The following is a 16,484-nucleotide window of genomic DNA, read 5'->3' on the forward strand; positions in this document are numbered from 1 at the left end:
GGTCGTTGCTCAGCAAATAGAAGTTCTCATCTTAATCTTCATCATAATTGCATAAAGGAAAGTAAAAAGAACCTCTTCTGGGAATATCTTGGAAAGCACAGGCAGGCTGATTGCCACCCTTCCACCATTTAGGTCTGCAGTTGGGTAGAATGAACATTTCATCATTTGAGTCTGATAAAATGACCCTAAAGTACCATACAATTCACTTGTGCTCCTTGCATGGAATTCACAAGGCTAGCCTTCCACTTTTCAGAAAGTTTTAATAACGGCTAAACAATGTATACTTAATGCAAAAAAATGTTGGATATATCCTAATTTAAGTTGAAAATTCAACAAGAAAAATCCCATTTTCATTTATTCACTCTTTTATATTTTTCAGTGATTTCCTCTTACGTCTTCCAGCCAAAATGGATTCTAGTACTGATAAACAACAGTAGCCATCAGCCTGCCCCTTTTTCATGCCAACACTGCAAGAACATCGAAGAGACTCGTATTCCTTAGTGGGAGGTCACTTTGTACAAGGAATAAATATTATACTGCACTCACAGGATTATTTTTTGGCCTTCCAAATTGGTATTTCATTTACAAGTCATTTAAAATCCAAAGCTATTGGCATGAGGGAGTGACAACAGTAGAAACACTGCAAGTGTTAAGATCTTTGTGGATTTCATTTTTTTAAAAAAAAATCTGAGTGGTTCAGCCAGAACAACTTTCACTGGGCTCACCGCCACATCCTTTTCCAAAGGCAACTCAGGAAAGTGTCACAGTGCATCAAATGTCATTCTTGTTTTGCTTACTGAGGTTTAAATTTTTCTTGTGTTTTGGGTGTAAGAAATCAATTGGAGAAAGAGTATACAATTAATACAGGAAAGAATACAATGAATTGATATATTTAGCAGAATGATCATTTAGCCTTCAGCCTTCTCCTTTCTCTCACCACGGAAAATATTTTATCCTTTGCAAACAGTCAAAGCTTGTTGCCATAGGGTGCTTTCCTTTTGGAAAATAACAAGCTTTGTGGTTTTATAAATCTTCTTTGTTAACCTAAAATTATTTCCATCAATTTTTTGAAGTGTAGCAGATACTATTGCAACTTTATCCATTCCATGACTTCCAGGGACTTGCTAGGAAAGAGACTTCTCAGCGAGGACCACAGGACTCACGAGGTCCTGCTGCAGGCTCCCTCTCCATTTTTTCACACTGCTTCCCCCAAATTGCCAACCCCTGAGCACAACATAATCACCCACTTCAATCCTTCTGCCTTTGCAGAAGCTATTGCTTTTGTCTGGAATGCCTCTCGCTTCCCATCTTGTTTGCCTGTCAAACGTATAATTATTTACATCTTGTATCAAATCTTTTGATGCTTTGGGACATCTTCATTATAATCACAGAATTTGTTTTGCATGATAAAATGTACCTCCATTATAGGACTTATAATAAAAGGCAACTATTTCTTGACATAATGACCATAACAGCTAACGTTGTTGACTTTGGATACCGTGATAGGAACTCTGTGATATATCTCATAAGCATTATTTCCACTCCCCCAATTCATAAGTGTGAAATTGTATAGATGTGGAAACTGAGGGTTAGAGGAGTTACGTGGTTTACCTGTGATTACGCAGCTTGTGTGTTTGGGTTGCAGATGTCAACCCATTTCCTTTCCTTCTCTAAGCCATGCTGTTTGTTGTCACTTTACATTGCCCTTCCATTCACCATTCTCACTGGATGACAGGGGTTTCACCATGTTGGGCAGGTTGGTCTTGAACTTCTGACCTCAAGTGATCCACCTGCCTCGGCCTCCCAAAGTGCTGGGATTACAGACGTGAGCCACCACGCCCAGCCCTTGGCATTTAATTTAACTTCCCAGAATCTTGTTTTATTTGACTATGAAATGTGGATAAATATTTTTCACCCCAGAAAGTTATTGTAAGAATTAAATGAAAATAACCTATGAAACAACTTTAGCATGGTTCTAGCATTCAGTAATTACTATTCTTATCTTAATTGTTATTTACCTGCTTGTATATATATTAAAATCAGGTACTTTATTCTAATTATTATTTTCATCATTATTTTAACTATTATGATTTTCATAATTATATATGTATGCATATTTTTAACTAAAGATTTTTAATTAACCAAAATTACACTTGTGGATGATTCTCAATGCCCTATGATAATACACTTATTTTTACATTTATCCTTTTTTTCTTCAGAAAGAATCAGGTAGGAGCAAACAGGATGTTGCAAATCCTGATTATGCAGAGAATTAATCACATATCATGTAAACTCTAGTCATCATGAACTCTGCCCTCCAAAAGAAGGAACAAATAAGGATGATCTCACCTGTGGATAATACATCTCTTTTAAATGCTCAACAGAATGAGCAAGTCCTTTCACAGTCCATCTTTTCCTAAAACAATTTAGCCACTCTAGGGATCATTAAAGCCGCACCAACATCCTTCCAATTTGGCAATAACCAATGGGAAAATCCACCTAGTTATTCTCAGGGAGCAAACCAGTTGACCAAGTTAGAGCTGGGTCTGACTTGCCCAATGAGCAATTCACTCTTCAGCAATTCCTTTTGAAGAGAGAAAGTTATTGTGTGGAATTGCTAGAGTTGTTGTGATACATTGTGTCTCTGCCCTTTTGAAAGTAGAAGAACTGCAGGTCACTCACAAGCCACTGGACAAATACCCAATGGCCCTTGAGAGTTATTCAGTGCCCTTGACTAGAAGAGTTGGCATTGGCTTCTGGGTATTAATCTTAGGTAAGGAGGAAAGGTATTGAGAAAATGAGAATAAAATGAAGGAAGCTTGAATTTAGCATATCTGCATTTATAAGAATTGCTGTACATGTTTGTCTTAGCTCAGGTTGTTATAACGAAATACCACGGACTGGGTGTCTAAAACAACAGACATCTGGAGACTTGACAGTCTGAGATCAAGCATGGTCAGGTTCTAGTAAGGGCTCTCTTTCTGGTTTTCTCACATGACAGAGAGAGAGAAGGGCATAGAAGAGAAGAGAGAGAGGAGAGAGAGAGAGCAAGAGAGAGAAAGCTGTCATGTTTCTCCTCCTAAGAGCATTAATTTCATAATGATGGCTCCACCCTCATGACCTAATCACCTCCCAAAGACCTTAGCTCAAAATACCATCACATCGGGGATTAGGGCTTCAATATACAAATTTTGGGTGGGTAAAAGCATTTGGTCCATAGTAATATTACCCTTCCTTCCTCACTCTTCCCTAACCAGAGTGAACACTCCTGACGACAGAGAGCATATCCGGTGCTAAGCACCTCAGAAGTAGGTGCTCAATACGTATTCATTTAATTGTTGACTTGATTTACTATGGCACCAAAATACAACTTTTAGAGAGGACAAAGGCACCTGTTTCTTCTCAGCCTTCAGAGGGGATTTACTTTGTGAACGTCTGCTTCTCCTAACTGAAGTCAGGAAAACGGCATGTGAGCATTTTGTGAGATAAGAATCCATCCCAAGGAGAATGTCTTAACCGCACATAGTGTGTTTACTGGGGATAAATGAAACAAGAAAAAAAAAAGACAAATTAATGATATCTGTCTACAAAATTCACTACCAAATGATCACTTTCAACTTTTGTTCTAGAAGCACAGTATATAATATTTATGAATGGAAAATCCTTATGAAATACACGTCAATAAAGGAAAGCTTTCTTTCCCTTTTCCATATACCCCACAATTTTCCCCAATAACACAGAAGAAGTAAGCAGTGATTAAGTTGGTGCAGTTCTCATGCCTCATTAGAATTCATAGATAGAGAGCCTTGTTGCGTGTTCAGTGCCAAAACTGATGTTAAGCTTGAAAGTGACATTAGTGATTCTGTAAGTTAGAACATTCCCCCCAAATAGAAAAAGCCAGCAGGAGAAGAGGTAGTGAGTTCCAAACTTCAATTTTATATTTGCCATTCAGCTTAAAACCCAAAAATATTACTAGTAACTTTAGTGTTCTTTGTGTTTCTGTCCTGAATTGCACCCATTTCTTGCCAGCAACCTGAATTTGGTGCTCTATTCCTATGCATTTTTTTCCCACTTTTGCTACATATGAGTGTATCTCCAAGCAATGTATGGCATTTCTTAGCCTGTGTTTAAATTCTTCATACATAGCATTATTATGTTGTATGTTTCTGAAACTTATTCTTTGCTGCATAACAATAAAAATATATTTGCTTACAGTAAAATTACAAATTTCTGTTCCTCAAAGAATACCATTCAAAAAGGTGATGAATTGATAGAAGAGGAAAGAACAGGCATCAGAAGAGGGGAAGATATTTGTAAAACTCATACCTAATAAATGTTCCCCATCCAGAAACCAAACTCACAATTTACATCAGGTGAAAACTTGACTCTGTGGTATTTACTTCTCAGGCCTCTGTACACGTGCAGCCAGGATGTTCCTAGTGATAATGTCATTCATGCTAGACCCACAAAACATTTACTGTCATGATACAACTGCTCAGTAACAAGGACAGATCAGAAATTGAAACTGAGTTCCGATAGCTTGTTTGGAGACCACATAGAAAATTTATTGTCTGTGTAAAAAATCCAACTTCACCAGCCCCAGGGAGATTCAACAAGCTAGATGCAACAGAAGAAAAAGAAACTATGGGGTGGGGTGAGTAATTGGTGGTGACTGATGGGCTTTAAAACTAAGACTACATAGCCAAGCCCCAGAATCCTTGGTAACCATGTAACTCGAGGCAATAGGATGGCCCATTGTGGTAGGTGGAATGGGGGCCCCCAAGAAATGTTACATCCTACTCCCTGGACCTTGTAAATGTGAACTTGTTTGGGAAAAAAGTCTTCTTTGCTGATATAATTAAATTATGGATATCAAGATGGGATCATCCTGGATAACAGGTGGGCCTTAAATCTCATGACAAGTGTCTTACAAAAGACAGAAGCCACACGGAAATGGAGGCAGAGAGTGGAATTGTGCAGCCAGAAGCCAAGGAATGGTTGGGGCCACCAAAAGCTGAAAGAAACAGAAGGCCTCTCTTCGAGAGCTGTCAGGAGAAGCTCGGCCCTGCTGACTTTTGATCTCAGATTCTAGCCTCTAGGACTATGAGAGAGAAATAAATTTCTGTTGTTTTAAGCCACCGAGTTTATAATAATTTGTAACAGTCCTAGGAAACAAATACACCCTTATTCCATCAGAGAGGCAAAGTATTTTTGTTGTCTAGGATTTCTTTTGATGAGGCAATTTCCAGTGTTTAAAATAAGCCGGGCTCCTCTGTTCTCTGTCAAATACCCAAACTGCTGCTGAACTATGGAAATCTTCTTCAAGGCACATTTTCCTTCAGCCTCCCAAACAGGGAAGCAAATTTGAGAAATTAATAGAACTTCACACCCAGTGGGTAGATATCCCAAAGTTAATTTAATTGGGGCCCACGACAAAAGAAATTTAAAGGTCATTTTAATTTTGCTAGTTTAATGTGAACATATATGCAAAGTTACAAAATTGAGATAAGATGCAACAACTGTATGAGGAGAGATTAAAGAGATTGACAGTGAAATGTGTGAAGAACAATTAAACTAAGTCAATAAAAATGGAAAATAATGTGCTTGTCAATCCAAAAATCCTGGGCTGCATTAGTAAGAATGTAATAAACAGAGCAAAGGAGGCAGTAGGTGGGGTCTGTTGTACCTGATGCTGTTCCTAGCATTGCTCCTTGAGAATGGCATTTGCAAATTTGAGCACATCCAAGGGAGGGCAACTAGGACTCTAGAGAATGAGTGTAATGATGAATAAAGATCAGATGAAAGACTTGATGGTTCTCAGCTTGGAAAATATCTGTAGGATGAATGTGATGGTGTCTTCATGCCTTCAAATGATCGTCATAGGGATTACATTGGGCTCTGGCAAGGAATGTTGAGCCTGCAAAAGGGACTAACTAGAAGTGGCCAGGGCAGGAGGAAGAAACCAAGAAGGTGCCATCAGGCAAGCCAAGGGACAGTTCCAAGCCTGGGCCTGGCAGTGTGAGTGGAGAAAACACCCACAGCAACCTGTGAACTGGCAGTCACCACAGCAGTACAAACTGAGATGCAAGGAGAGAGAAACAGGGCTTTTGTAGAAAGGGAGAAATCCTTGAAGACCCACATTTACAGTCTGTGCTTTGTCTCATATCAATACAGTCTTAATTTTAGCTAATGACCAGCCAACTGGAAAATAACCCAATGCACCTGGCCTCTGCCATCACTCAGTGGTTTCTAGATGTTCACCTCCTGCCGCCCACCTGTGATGGCCATTAGGGAGAAAAACTCAAGCCACAATAGTCATCACATCGCCCCTACATTTTTTCCTGAATGTTAAAGTGCACTTTATTTTTTGAAATTGTGATGATAGTAGTTTGAAACCAATTATTTTAAATGTCTAATTTGGCAAAATAAAAATAATTGAAATCATCAATATCATTTGTGATATTTTTGGAATTTTCTTCTGGGAAATCAAAAAGTCTGGAAACCATGGCTCCAGATTACGCTAAAAGGAAACATAAGATTAAAACTTTGTATTCAAAAACAAAAACCTTAAAATTCTTGTCAAAGAGCCCTTTTCCTAAGAAATAAGCAAGGAAGAAAACATGGGGTCTGGGCTGTTTAGATGTTACTTACAGTTTGAAAACTTCCAAAAATTCATGTGCACATTTTTGTTAATATAGGATTCAAAGTTGTGTGTCTGTGTACCTAAGTATGTATGTATATAGCTGATGGTGGGACAATGAAGCAATTAAAATCTGTACATCGTAATAACAACCGTAGTATTTTCCCCATATTACTACAGTTCTTTCTCATGGACACATCTACATTCCTGTGATAATACTATGGCCAGAAGAGGGAAATATACATTCAGGTTACTAATGCCTGTCAAGAGTTTTGCCTCAAATCAGATTAAGTCAACTAGTCTTTGCTGTTCTTTGCTCCAAGGGCAAGAAAACATGTTAAAAATATTGTCTTTGTGAGGGGTGGAGCCAAGATGGCCAAATAGGAACAGCTCCAGTCTACAGCTCCCAGCGTGAGCGATGCAGAATACGGGTGATTTCTGCATTTCCAACTGAGGTACTGGGTTCATCTCACTGGGGAGTGTTGGAGAGTGGGTGCAGGACAGTGGGTGCAGCGCACCGAGTGTGAGCCGAAGCAGGGCAAAGCATTGCCTCACCCAGGAAGCGCAAGGGGTCAGGGAATTCCCTTTCCTAGTCAAAGAAAGGGGTGACAGATTGCACCTGGAAAATTGGGTCACTCCCACCCTAATACTGCACTTTACCAACAGTCTTAGCAAATGGCACACCAGGAGATTATATCCTGCACCTGGCTTGGAGGGTCCTACACCCACAGAGCCTCGCTCATTGCTAGCACAGCAGTCTGAGATCAGACTGCAAGGCGGCAGCGAGGCTGGAGGAGGGGCACCCACCATTGCCGAGGCTTGAGTAGGTAAACAAAGCGGCTGGGTAGCTTGAACAGGGTGGAGCCCACCACAGCTCAAGGAGGCCTGCCTGCCTCTCTAGACTCCACCTCTGGGGGCAGGGCATAGCCATACAAAAGGCAGCAGAATCCTCTGCAGACATAAATGTCCCTGTCTGACAGCTTTGAAGAGAGTAGTGGTTCTCCCAGCACGCGGCTGGAGATCTGAGAATGGACAGACTGCCTCCTCAAGTGGGTCCCTGACCCTCGAGTAGCCTAACTGGGAGGCACTCCCCAGTAGGGTCTGACTGATACCTCACATGGCCGGGTATTCCTCTGAGACAAAACTTCCAGAGGAACAATCAGGCAGCAACATTTACTGTTCACCAATATCCCCTGTTCTGCAGCCTCCGCTGCTGATATGCAGGCAAACAGGGTCTGGAGTGGACCTCCAGCAAACTCCAACAGACCTGCAGCTGAGGGTCCTGACTGTTAGAAGGAAAACTGACAAACGGAAAGGACATACACACCAAAAGTCCATCTGTACATCACCATCATCAAAGAACAAATGTAGATAAAACCAAAAAGACGGGGGAAAAAACAGAGCAGAAAAACTGGAAACTCTAAAAATTGGAGCGCCTTTCTTCCTCCAAAGGAACACAGCTCCTCACTAGTAACAGAACAAAGCTGGATGGAGAATGACTTTAGCGAGTTAAGAGAAGAAGGCTTCAGACGATCAAACTACTCCGAGCTAAAGGAGGAAGTTCAAACCCATGGCAAAGAAGTTACAAACCTTGAAGAAAAATTAGACGAATGGCTAATTAGAATAACCAATGCAGCGAAGTCCTTAAAGGACCTGATGGAGCTGAAAACCACGGCATGAGAACTACATGATGAATGCACAAGCCTCAGTAGCCAATTCGATCAACTCAAAGAAAGGGTATCAGTGATAGAAGATCAAATGAATGAAATGAAGTGAGAAGAAAACTTTGGAGAAAAAAGAATAAAAAGAAATGAACAAAGCCTCCAAGAAATATGGGACTATGTGAAAAGACCAAATCTATGTCTGATTGGTGTACCTAAAAGTGACGGGGAGAATGGAACCAAGTTGGAAAACACTCTGCAGGATATTATCCAGGAGAACTTCCCCAATCTAGCAAGGTGGGCCGACATTCAAATTCAGGAAATACAGAGAATGCCACAAAGATACTCCTCGAGAAGAGCAACTCCAAGACACATAATTGTCAAATTCACCAAAGTTGAAATGAAGGAAAAATTGTTAAGGGCAGCCAGAGAGAAAGGTCGGGTTACCCACAAAGGGAAGCCCATCAGACTAACAGCTGATCTCTTGGCAGAAACTATACAAGCCAGAAGAGAGTGGGGGCCAATATTCAGCATACTTAAAGAAAATAATTTTCAACCCAGAATTTCATATCCAGCCAAACTACGATTCATAAGTGAAGAAGAAATAAAATCCTTTACAGGCAAGCAAATGCTGAGAGATTTTGTCACCACCAGGCCTGCCCTACAAGAGCTCCTGAAGGAAGCACTAAACATGGAAAGGAACAGCCGGTACCAGCCACTGCAAAAACATGCCAAAATGTAAAGACCATCAATGCTAGGAAGAAACTGCATCAACTAATGCACAAAATAACCAGCTAACTTCACAATGACAGGATCAAATTCATACATAACAATATTGACCTTAAATGTAAATGGGCTAAATGCTCCAATTAAAAGACACAGACTGGCAAATTGGATAGAGGGTCAAGACCCATCAGTGTGCTGTATTCAGGAGACCCATCTCATGTGCAGAGACAAACATAGGCTCAAAATAAAGGGATGGAGGAAGATCTACCGAGCAAATGGAAAACAAAAAAAGGCAGGGGTTGCAATCCTAGTCTATGATAAAACAGATTTTAAACCAACAAAGATCAAAAGAGACAAAGAAGGCCATTACATAATGGTAAAGGGATCAATTCAACAAGAAGAGCTAACTATCCTAAATATATATGCACCCAATACAGGAGCACCCAGATTCATAAAGCAAGTCCTTAGAGACCTACAAAGAGACTTAGACTCCCACACAATAATAATGGGAGATTTTAGCACCCCACTGTCAACATTAGACAGATCAATGAGACAGAAAGTTAACAAGGATACCCAGGAATTGAACTCAGCTCTGCACCAAGAAGACTAATAGACATCTACAGAACTCTCCACCCCAAATCAACACAATGTACATTCTTCTCAGCACACCTATTCCAAAATTGACCACATAGTTGGAAGTAAAGCACTCCTCAGCAAATGTAAAAGAACAGAAATTATAGCAAACTGTCTCTCAGACCACAGTGCAATCAAACTAGAACTCAGGATTCAGAAACTCACTCAAAACTGCTAAACTACATGGCAACTGAACAACCTGCTCCTGAATGACTACTAGGTACATAACGAAATGAAGGCAGAAATAAAGATGTTCTTTGAAACCAATGAGAACAAAGACAAAACATACCAGAATCTCTGGGACACATTTAAAGCAGTGTGTAGAGGGAAATTTATAGCACTAAATGCCCACAAGAGAAAGCAGGAAAGATCTAAAATTGACACCCTAACATCACAACTAAAAGAACTAGAGAAGCAACAGCAAACACATTCAAAAGCTAGCAGAAGGCAAGAAATAACTAAAATCAGAGCAGAACTGAAGGAAATAGAGACACAAAAAAACCTTCAAATAATCAATGAATCCAGGAGCTGGTTTTTTGAAAAGATCAACAAAATTGATAGACCGCTAGCAAGACTAATAAAGAAGAAAAGAGAGAAGAATCAAATAGTTGCAATAAAAACTGATAAAAGGGATATCACCACTGATCCCACAGAGATACAAACTACCATCAGAGAATACTATAAACACCTCTACGCAAATAAACTAGAAAATCTAGAAGAAATGGATAAATTCCTTGACACATACACCCTCCCAAGACTAAACCAGGAAGAAGTTGAATCTCTGAATAGACCAATAACTGGCTCTGAAATTGAGGCAATAATTAAGAGCTTACCAACCAAAAAAAGTACAGGACCAGACGGATTCACAGCCGAATTCTACCAGAGGTACAAGGAGGAGGTGTTACCATTTCTTCTGAAACTATCCCAATCAATAGAAAAAGAGAGAATCCTCCCTAACTCATTTTATGAGGCCAGCATCATCCTGATACCAAAGCCTGGCAGAGACACAACAAAAAAAGAGAATTTTAGACCAATGTCCCTGATGAGCATCAATGCAAAACTCCTCAATAAAATACTGGCAAACTGAATCCAGCAGCACATCCAAAAGCGTATCCACCATGATCAAGTGGGCTTCATCGCTGGGATGCAAGGCTGGTTCAACCTACGCAAATCAATAAACGTAATCCAGCATATAAACAGAACCAACGACAAAAACCACATGATTATCTCAATAGATGCAGAAAAGGCCTTTGACAAAATTTAACAACACTTCATGCTAAAAACTCTCAATAAATTAGGTATTGATGGGACGTATCTCAAAATAATAAGAGATATTTATGACAAACCCACAGCCAATATCATACTGAATGGACAAAAACTGGAAGCATTCCCTTTGAAAACTGGCACAAGACAGGGATGCCTTCTCTCACCACTCCTATTCAACATAGTGTTGGAAGTTCTGGTCAGGGCAATCAGGCAGGAGAAGGAAATAAAGGGTATTCAACTAGGAAAAGAGGAAGTCAAATTGTCCCTATTTGCAGATGACATGATTGTATATCTAGAAAACCCCATCGTCTCAGCCCAAAATCTCCTTAAGCTGATAGGCAACTTCAGCAAAGTCTCAGGATACAAAATCAATGTGCAAAAATCACAAGCATTCTTATACACCAGTAACAGATGAAGAGAGAGCCAAATCATGAGTGAACTCCCATTCACAATTGCTTCAAAGAGAATAAAATACCTAGGAATCCAACTTACAAGGGATGTGAAAGACCTCCTCAAGGAGAACTACAAATCACTGCTTGATGAAATAAAAGAGGATACAAATAAATGGAAGAATGTTCCATGCTCATGGGTAGGAAGAATCAATATCGTGAAAATGGCCATACTGCCCAATGTAATTTATAGATTCAATGCCATCCCCATCCAGCTACCAATGACTTTCTTCACAGAATTGGAAAAAACTACTTTAAAGTTCATATTCATATGGAACCAAAAAAGAGCCCGCGTTGCCAAGTCAATCCTAAGCCAAAAGAACAAAGCTGGAGGCATCATGCTACCTGACTTCAAACTATACTGCAAGGCTACAGTAACCAAAACAGCATGGTACTGGTACCAAAACAGAGATATAGACCAATGGAACAGAACAGAGCCCTCAGAAATAATGCCACATATCTACAACCATCTGATCTTTGACAAACTTGACAAAAACAAGCAATGGGGAAAGGATTCCCTGTTTAATAAATGGTGTTGGGAAAACTGGCTAGCCATATGTAGAAAGCTGAAACTGGATCCTTTCCTTACACCTTATACAAAAATTAATTCAAGATGGATTAAAGACTTAAATGTTAGACCTAAAACCATAAAAACCCTAGAAGAAAACCTAGGCAATACCATTCAGGACATAGGCATGGGCAAGGACTTCATGTCTGAAACACCAAAAGCAATGGCAACAAAAGCCAAAATTGACAAATGGGATCTAATTAAACTAAAGAGCTTCTGCAGAGCAAAAGAAACTACCATCAGAGTGAACAGGCAACCTACATAATGGGAGAAAATTTTTGCAATCTACTCATCTGACAAAGGGATAATATCCAGAATCCACAATGAACTCAAACAAATTTACAATTAAAAAAAACAATCCCATCAAAAAGTGGGTGAAGGATATGAACAGACAGTTCTCAGAAGACATTTATGCAGCCAAAAGACACATGAAAAAATGCTCATCATCACTGGCCATCAGAGAAATGCAAATCAAAACCACAATGTGATACCATCTCACACCAGTTAGAATGGTGATCATTAAAAAGTCAGGAAACAACAGGTGCTGGAGAGGATGTGGAGAAATAGGAACACTTTTACACTGTTGGTGGGACTGTAAAGTAGTTCAACCATTGTGGAAGTCAGTGTGGTGATTCCTCAGGGATCTAGAATTAGAAATACCATTTGACCCAGCCATCCCATTATTGGGCGTATTCCCAAAGGATTATAAATCATGCTGCTATAAAGACACATGCACACGTATGTTTATTGTGGCACTATTCACAATAGCAAAGACTTGGAACCAACCCAAATGTCCAACAATGTTAGACTGGATTAAGAAAATGTGGCACATGTACACCATGGAATACTGTGCAGGCATAAAAAAAGATGAGTTCATGTCCTTTGTAGGGCCATGGATGAGGCTGGAAACCATCATTCTCAGTAAACTATCAGAAGGACAAAAAACCAAACACCGCATGTTCTCACTCATAGGTGGGAATTGAACAATGAGAACACATGGACACAGGAAGGGGAACATCACACACAGGGGCCTGTTGTAGGGTGGGGGGAGGGGGGAGGGATAGCATTAGGAGATATACCTAAGGTTAAATGATGAGTTAATGCCTGCAGCACACCAACATGGCACATTTATACATATGTAACAAACCTGCACGTTGTGCACATGTACCCTAAAATTTAAAGTAAAATAAAAAAATAAATTGTCTTTGTGTTTCCATCAATAATAATATAATTTGGCTTGAGTGAAGAGTCAAGGTGGAGAAGGTGAACAGAGCACGATACTGTTTTGCGTATTCTCATCTTAAAACACAGATTTTAATCATTACACGTGTGAAATGCAGGCTTTCCATGGGAAGAAGTAGAATGGTTCTTGTATTTCTGGAAAGACACAGCAAGTGAATCTGCTACTTTATAGCTTTTCTTTTTTTTTTTTTTTTTTTTTTTTGAGACTGAGTCTCGCCCTATCACCCAGGCTGGAGAACAATGGGGTGATCTTGGCTCACTGCAAGCTTCTCCACCCAGGTTCAAACGATTCTCCTGCCTCAGCTTCTCGAGTAGCTGGGATTCAGGGACCCGCTACCACGCCCCACTCATTTTTGTATTTTTAGTAGAAACGTGGTTTCACCATGTTGGCCAGGCTGGTCTCGAACTCTTGACCTTGTCATCCACCTGCCTTGGCTTCCCAAAGTGCTGGGATTACAAGCCTGAGCCACTGTGCCTGGCCTATATCTATCCTTAAACAAAGACAAGGCCTGGGTTTAACACTTGCATGAAATGGAGAGAATTATAATAATCTTCCCTATTTATCTCACAGAGGACTTGTGAAGCTCAAATGAGATGCTCATCTCAAGCCCTTCGTTGAAGTAATCACCACTTCCAAAATCCCCTCAGAGCTGTAACACTGCCTGCAAATATAACCGAACCACAAGGCAACAGAGAGCTACACCTTTGGATCTCAGAAACAGAGTAGTGGGGAACCTCCCAGAGCTGTCTTCTGGAAGAGCTGTGATGACAGTAGCGCTGTTGCAGTTACTACAAGGGACCTGAGAAGCCACAGATGGCCCACAGGCAGAAGTGGTGGCCATGCAGGGTATGCCCCTGACACAGTGACAGATGTGCAGAAATCCAGCTTATCGGCCTTCTTGGATTCCCTCCTGCACAGTATTTCCTCTAGAAAGACCCCTGCCACCAGCTGCTTTCTTGAAGGTTGTAGGGGAAAAGGTTCCTTGGACGCCCCCCCTATACACCATCACTATTGGTGCAGGGGGATTTCTGACACCTCCCCGAGGATGTCCTGAAGCTGTGACCAGGGTCCATAGGGAGTCTGCACTCATGGCTTTCCTTCAGGCTGTTTCCTAAGGAATCTGGAATAAGTTAGAACATTTTGATGTTAAGGAACACTAGGTCTTTGAGAAGGTGTATAACCCTGATCCTTGTATTCATGACCAGTGACCTAAACCACTGTGGCTTGAGGAAAAGACAGAGAGTAACCTCAGGGTTCATCTCCGCTCCCTAGTCGGGTGCAGTGCCTCACGACTGCAATCCCAGCACTTTCGGAGGCTGAGGCAGGCAAATCACTTGAGTCCAGGAGTTTGAGACCAGCCTGAGCAATATAGTGAGACCCTTGTCTCTACAAAAACTAAAAATAAACAACTAGCCAGCGTAGTGGCTCATGCCTGTTGTCCCAGCTACTCAGGAGGCTGAGGTGGGAGGATCGCTGGAGCCCAGGAAGTCAAGGATGTAGTGAGCCATGATAGTGCCACTGTACTCCAGCCTGGGCAACACAGGCTTAACCCTGTCTTAAAAAAACAAAAAACAACAAAAAAAACCTGCAGCCTGAGGTTTTGCTGCAACTTATACATTCACCACGAGATGGCGCGCTAATGACGTCTTTTTATTACTGGGACAGGCTGCGTGGAGCTCAATTATTTTTCCTATTGAATCCTGTGGAAGGTGCTGGAGCTGCAGAGAGGTCCCCAAACAGCAGAAACAATGAGCGTGTAAGTACTTAATATAGTGAGGAAATGCCCATTGACATATATTTACCGCTCTTGAATTTGGGTTTCAAAGGACTCATTTTTTTGAACTTGGTTACATCATGAAATTCACCTAACATAAAATTAGCTCTTAAACACAGCTGATTTCAATGGGTGACTTTTCCCGGGGAAGCAGATGCTGCCCGGGTTGTGTGCAGAGCGCCATCCTGGAGGAGCCTGGCTGCAGGGAGCTCCTTGAGGAGCCACATCCGGACCTCTAGCATTGAGTTATCTGCCTCCACTTGCCTTCTTGTATCTGCAACAAACATTTTTAAAGTATTCACTCTTGCTTTTCTCAGTTTTTGATAATCAGCCACCTTGCTGTAGTAAAGGATGACACTGTGGAATGCTAAAAAAAAAAAAAAAATTGCCATTTTAAAGTAGATAATTTACTGGCATTTAGCATATTCCCAATGTCACGAAATCAGCATTTCTATAAGTTTCAAAATATTGTCACCATTCCAAACTAAAACCCCTTAGCCATTAAACAATTTCTATGTTCCCTCCTTGAACTGGCAACAACTAATCTGCTTTTTGTCCCAAAGGATTGATCTATTCTGAATATTTTATATAAATGGAATCATACAATGTGTGACCTTGTGTGTCTACCTGCTTTCACTTAGCATAGTATTTTCAAGGTTCATCCATGTTGTAGCACGTGTCAGTGTTTCCTTCCTTTTCATGGTGAGAACTTCCAGTGCAATGTTGAATAGTCATGGTGAAAACAGGCATCCTTGTCTTGTTCCTGACCTTATGGGGGAAAGCTTTCAGTCTTTCATACTGAGTTTGATGTTAGCATAAAGGCCTCTTATGGTGCTGGGGCAGTTCCCTTCTCCTGGTTTTCTGAGTGTTTTTTTTTTTTTTAATCGTGAAAGAGTGTTGGATTTTGTTAAATGCTTTTCTATGTCGATGGAGATGATTGTGTGAGTTTTCCCCTTCATTCTATAATGTGTATTACATTGACTGATTTTCTTATGCCACACGATTCTTGCATTTTGGGGTATGTAGTGCTTTTAATAACTTTTCTTTGAAAATGAAGATGTGCGTAAAGTATTACACGAATATAGATGAGGTAGAATTAATTCTGCAGGTTAAGGCAGAGGGAGTGGGAAGGGTTTAGGGAAGGAAGACAAAGAGAAGTCAGCCAGTAAAAGACATAGACCAGAAATGACCTTAAATGACAAGGGGATTTTTTTTAAAAAGCCAAACTTTCAAGCAGCATCTTTCTCTAATCCAAGACAGATGAGAAGCCAGTTTCCAAAAATCCAGTTTTATTTTCCTTATCTTTAAAATGATTAGATCATTTTGATTTTTATTGTCATTGCTATAATTATAGTTTCTTATCCTGTTTATTTCATAAAATTTTCCTAGGTATTGCATAGTTTGGGGCCATAATTTTACATTGTTGCACAACAGTCCCTGGTTAGGTAATTACAGTAACCATATAGCCTTTGTTTTTTATTATCTTTAGAATGCCATGATAAACCAAAGTGGATTACTTATGAG

The 16,484-nt window shown here is 40.4% G+C and overlaps 1 non-coding gene across 1 annotated transcript; it reads right to left on the reverse strand.

Moving 5' to 3' along the window:
* Positions 1–2,224: 2,224 nt before the first annotated feature.
* Positions 2,225–2,356, reverse strand: LOC129043296 (U8 small nucleolar RNA). The gene has a single exon (XR_008504388.1). It is a non-coding gene; the product is annotated as a U8 small nucleolar RNA (small nucleolar RNA).
* Positions 2,357–16,484: the final 14,128 nt, after the last annotated feature.

The sequence above is a fragment of the Pongo pygmaeus genome, chromosome 7, assembly GCF_028885625.2.
Source record: "Pongo pygmaeus isolate AG05252 chromosome 7, NHGRI_mPonPyg2-v2.0_pri, whole genome shotgun sequence".
NCBI lineage: Eukaryota > Metazoa > Chordata > Mammalia > Primates > Hominidae > Pongo > Pongo pygmaeus.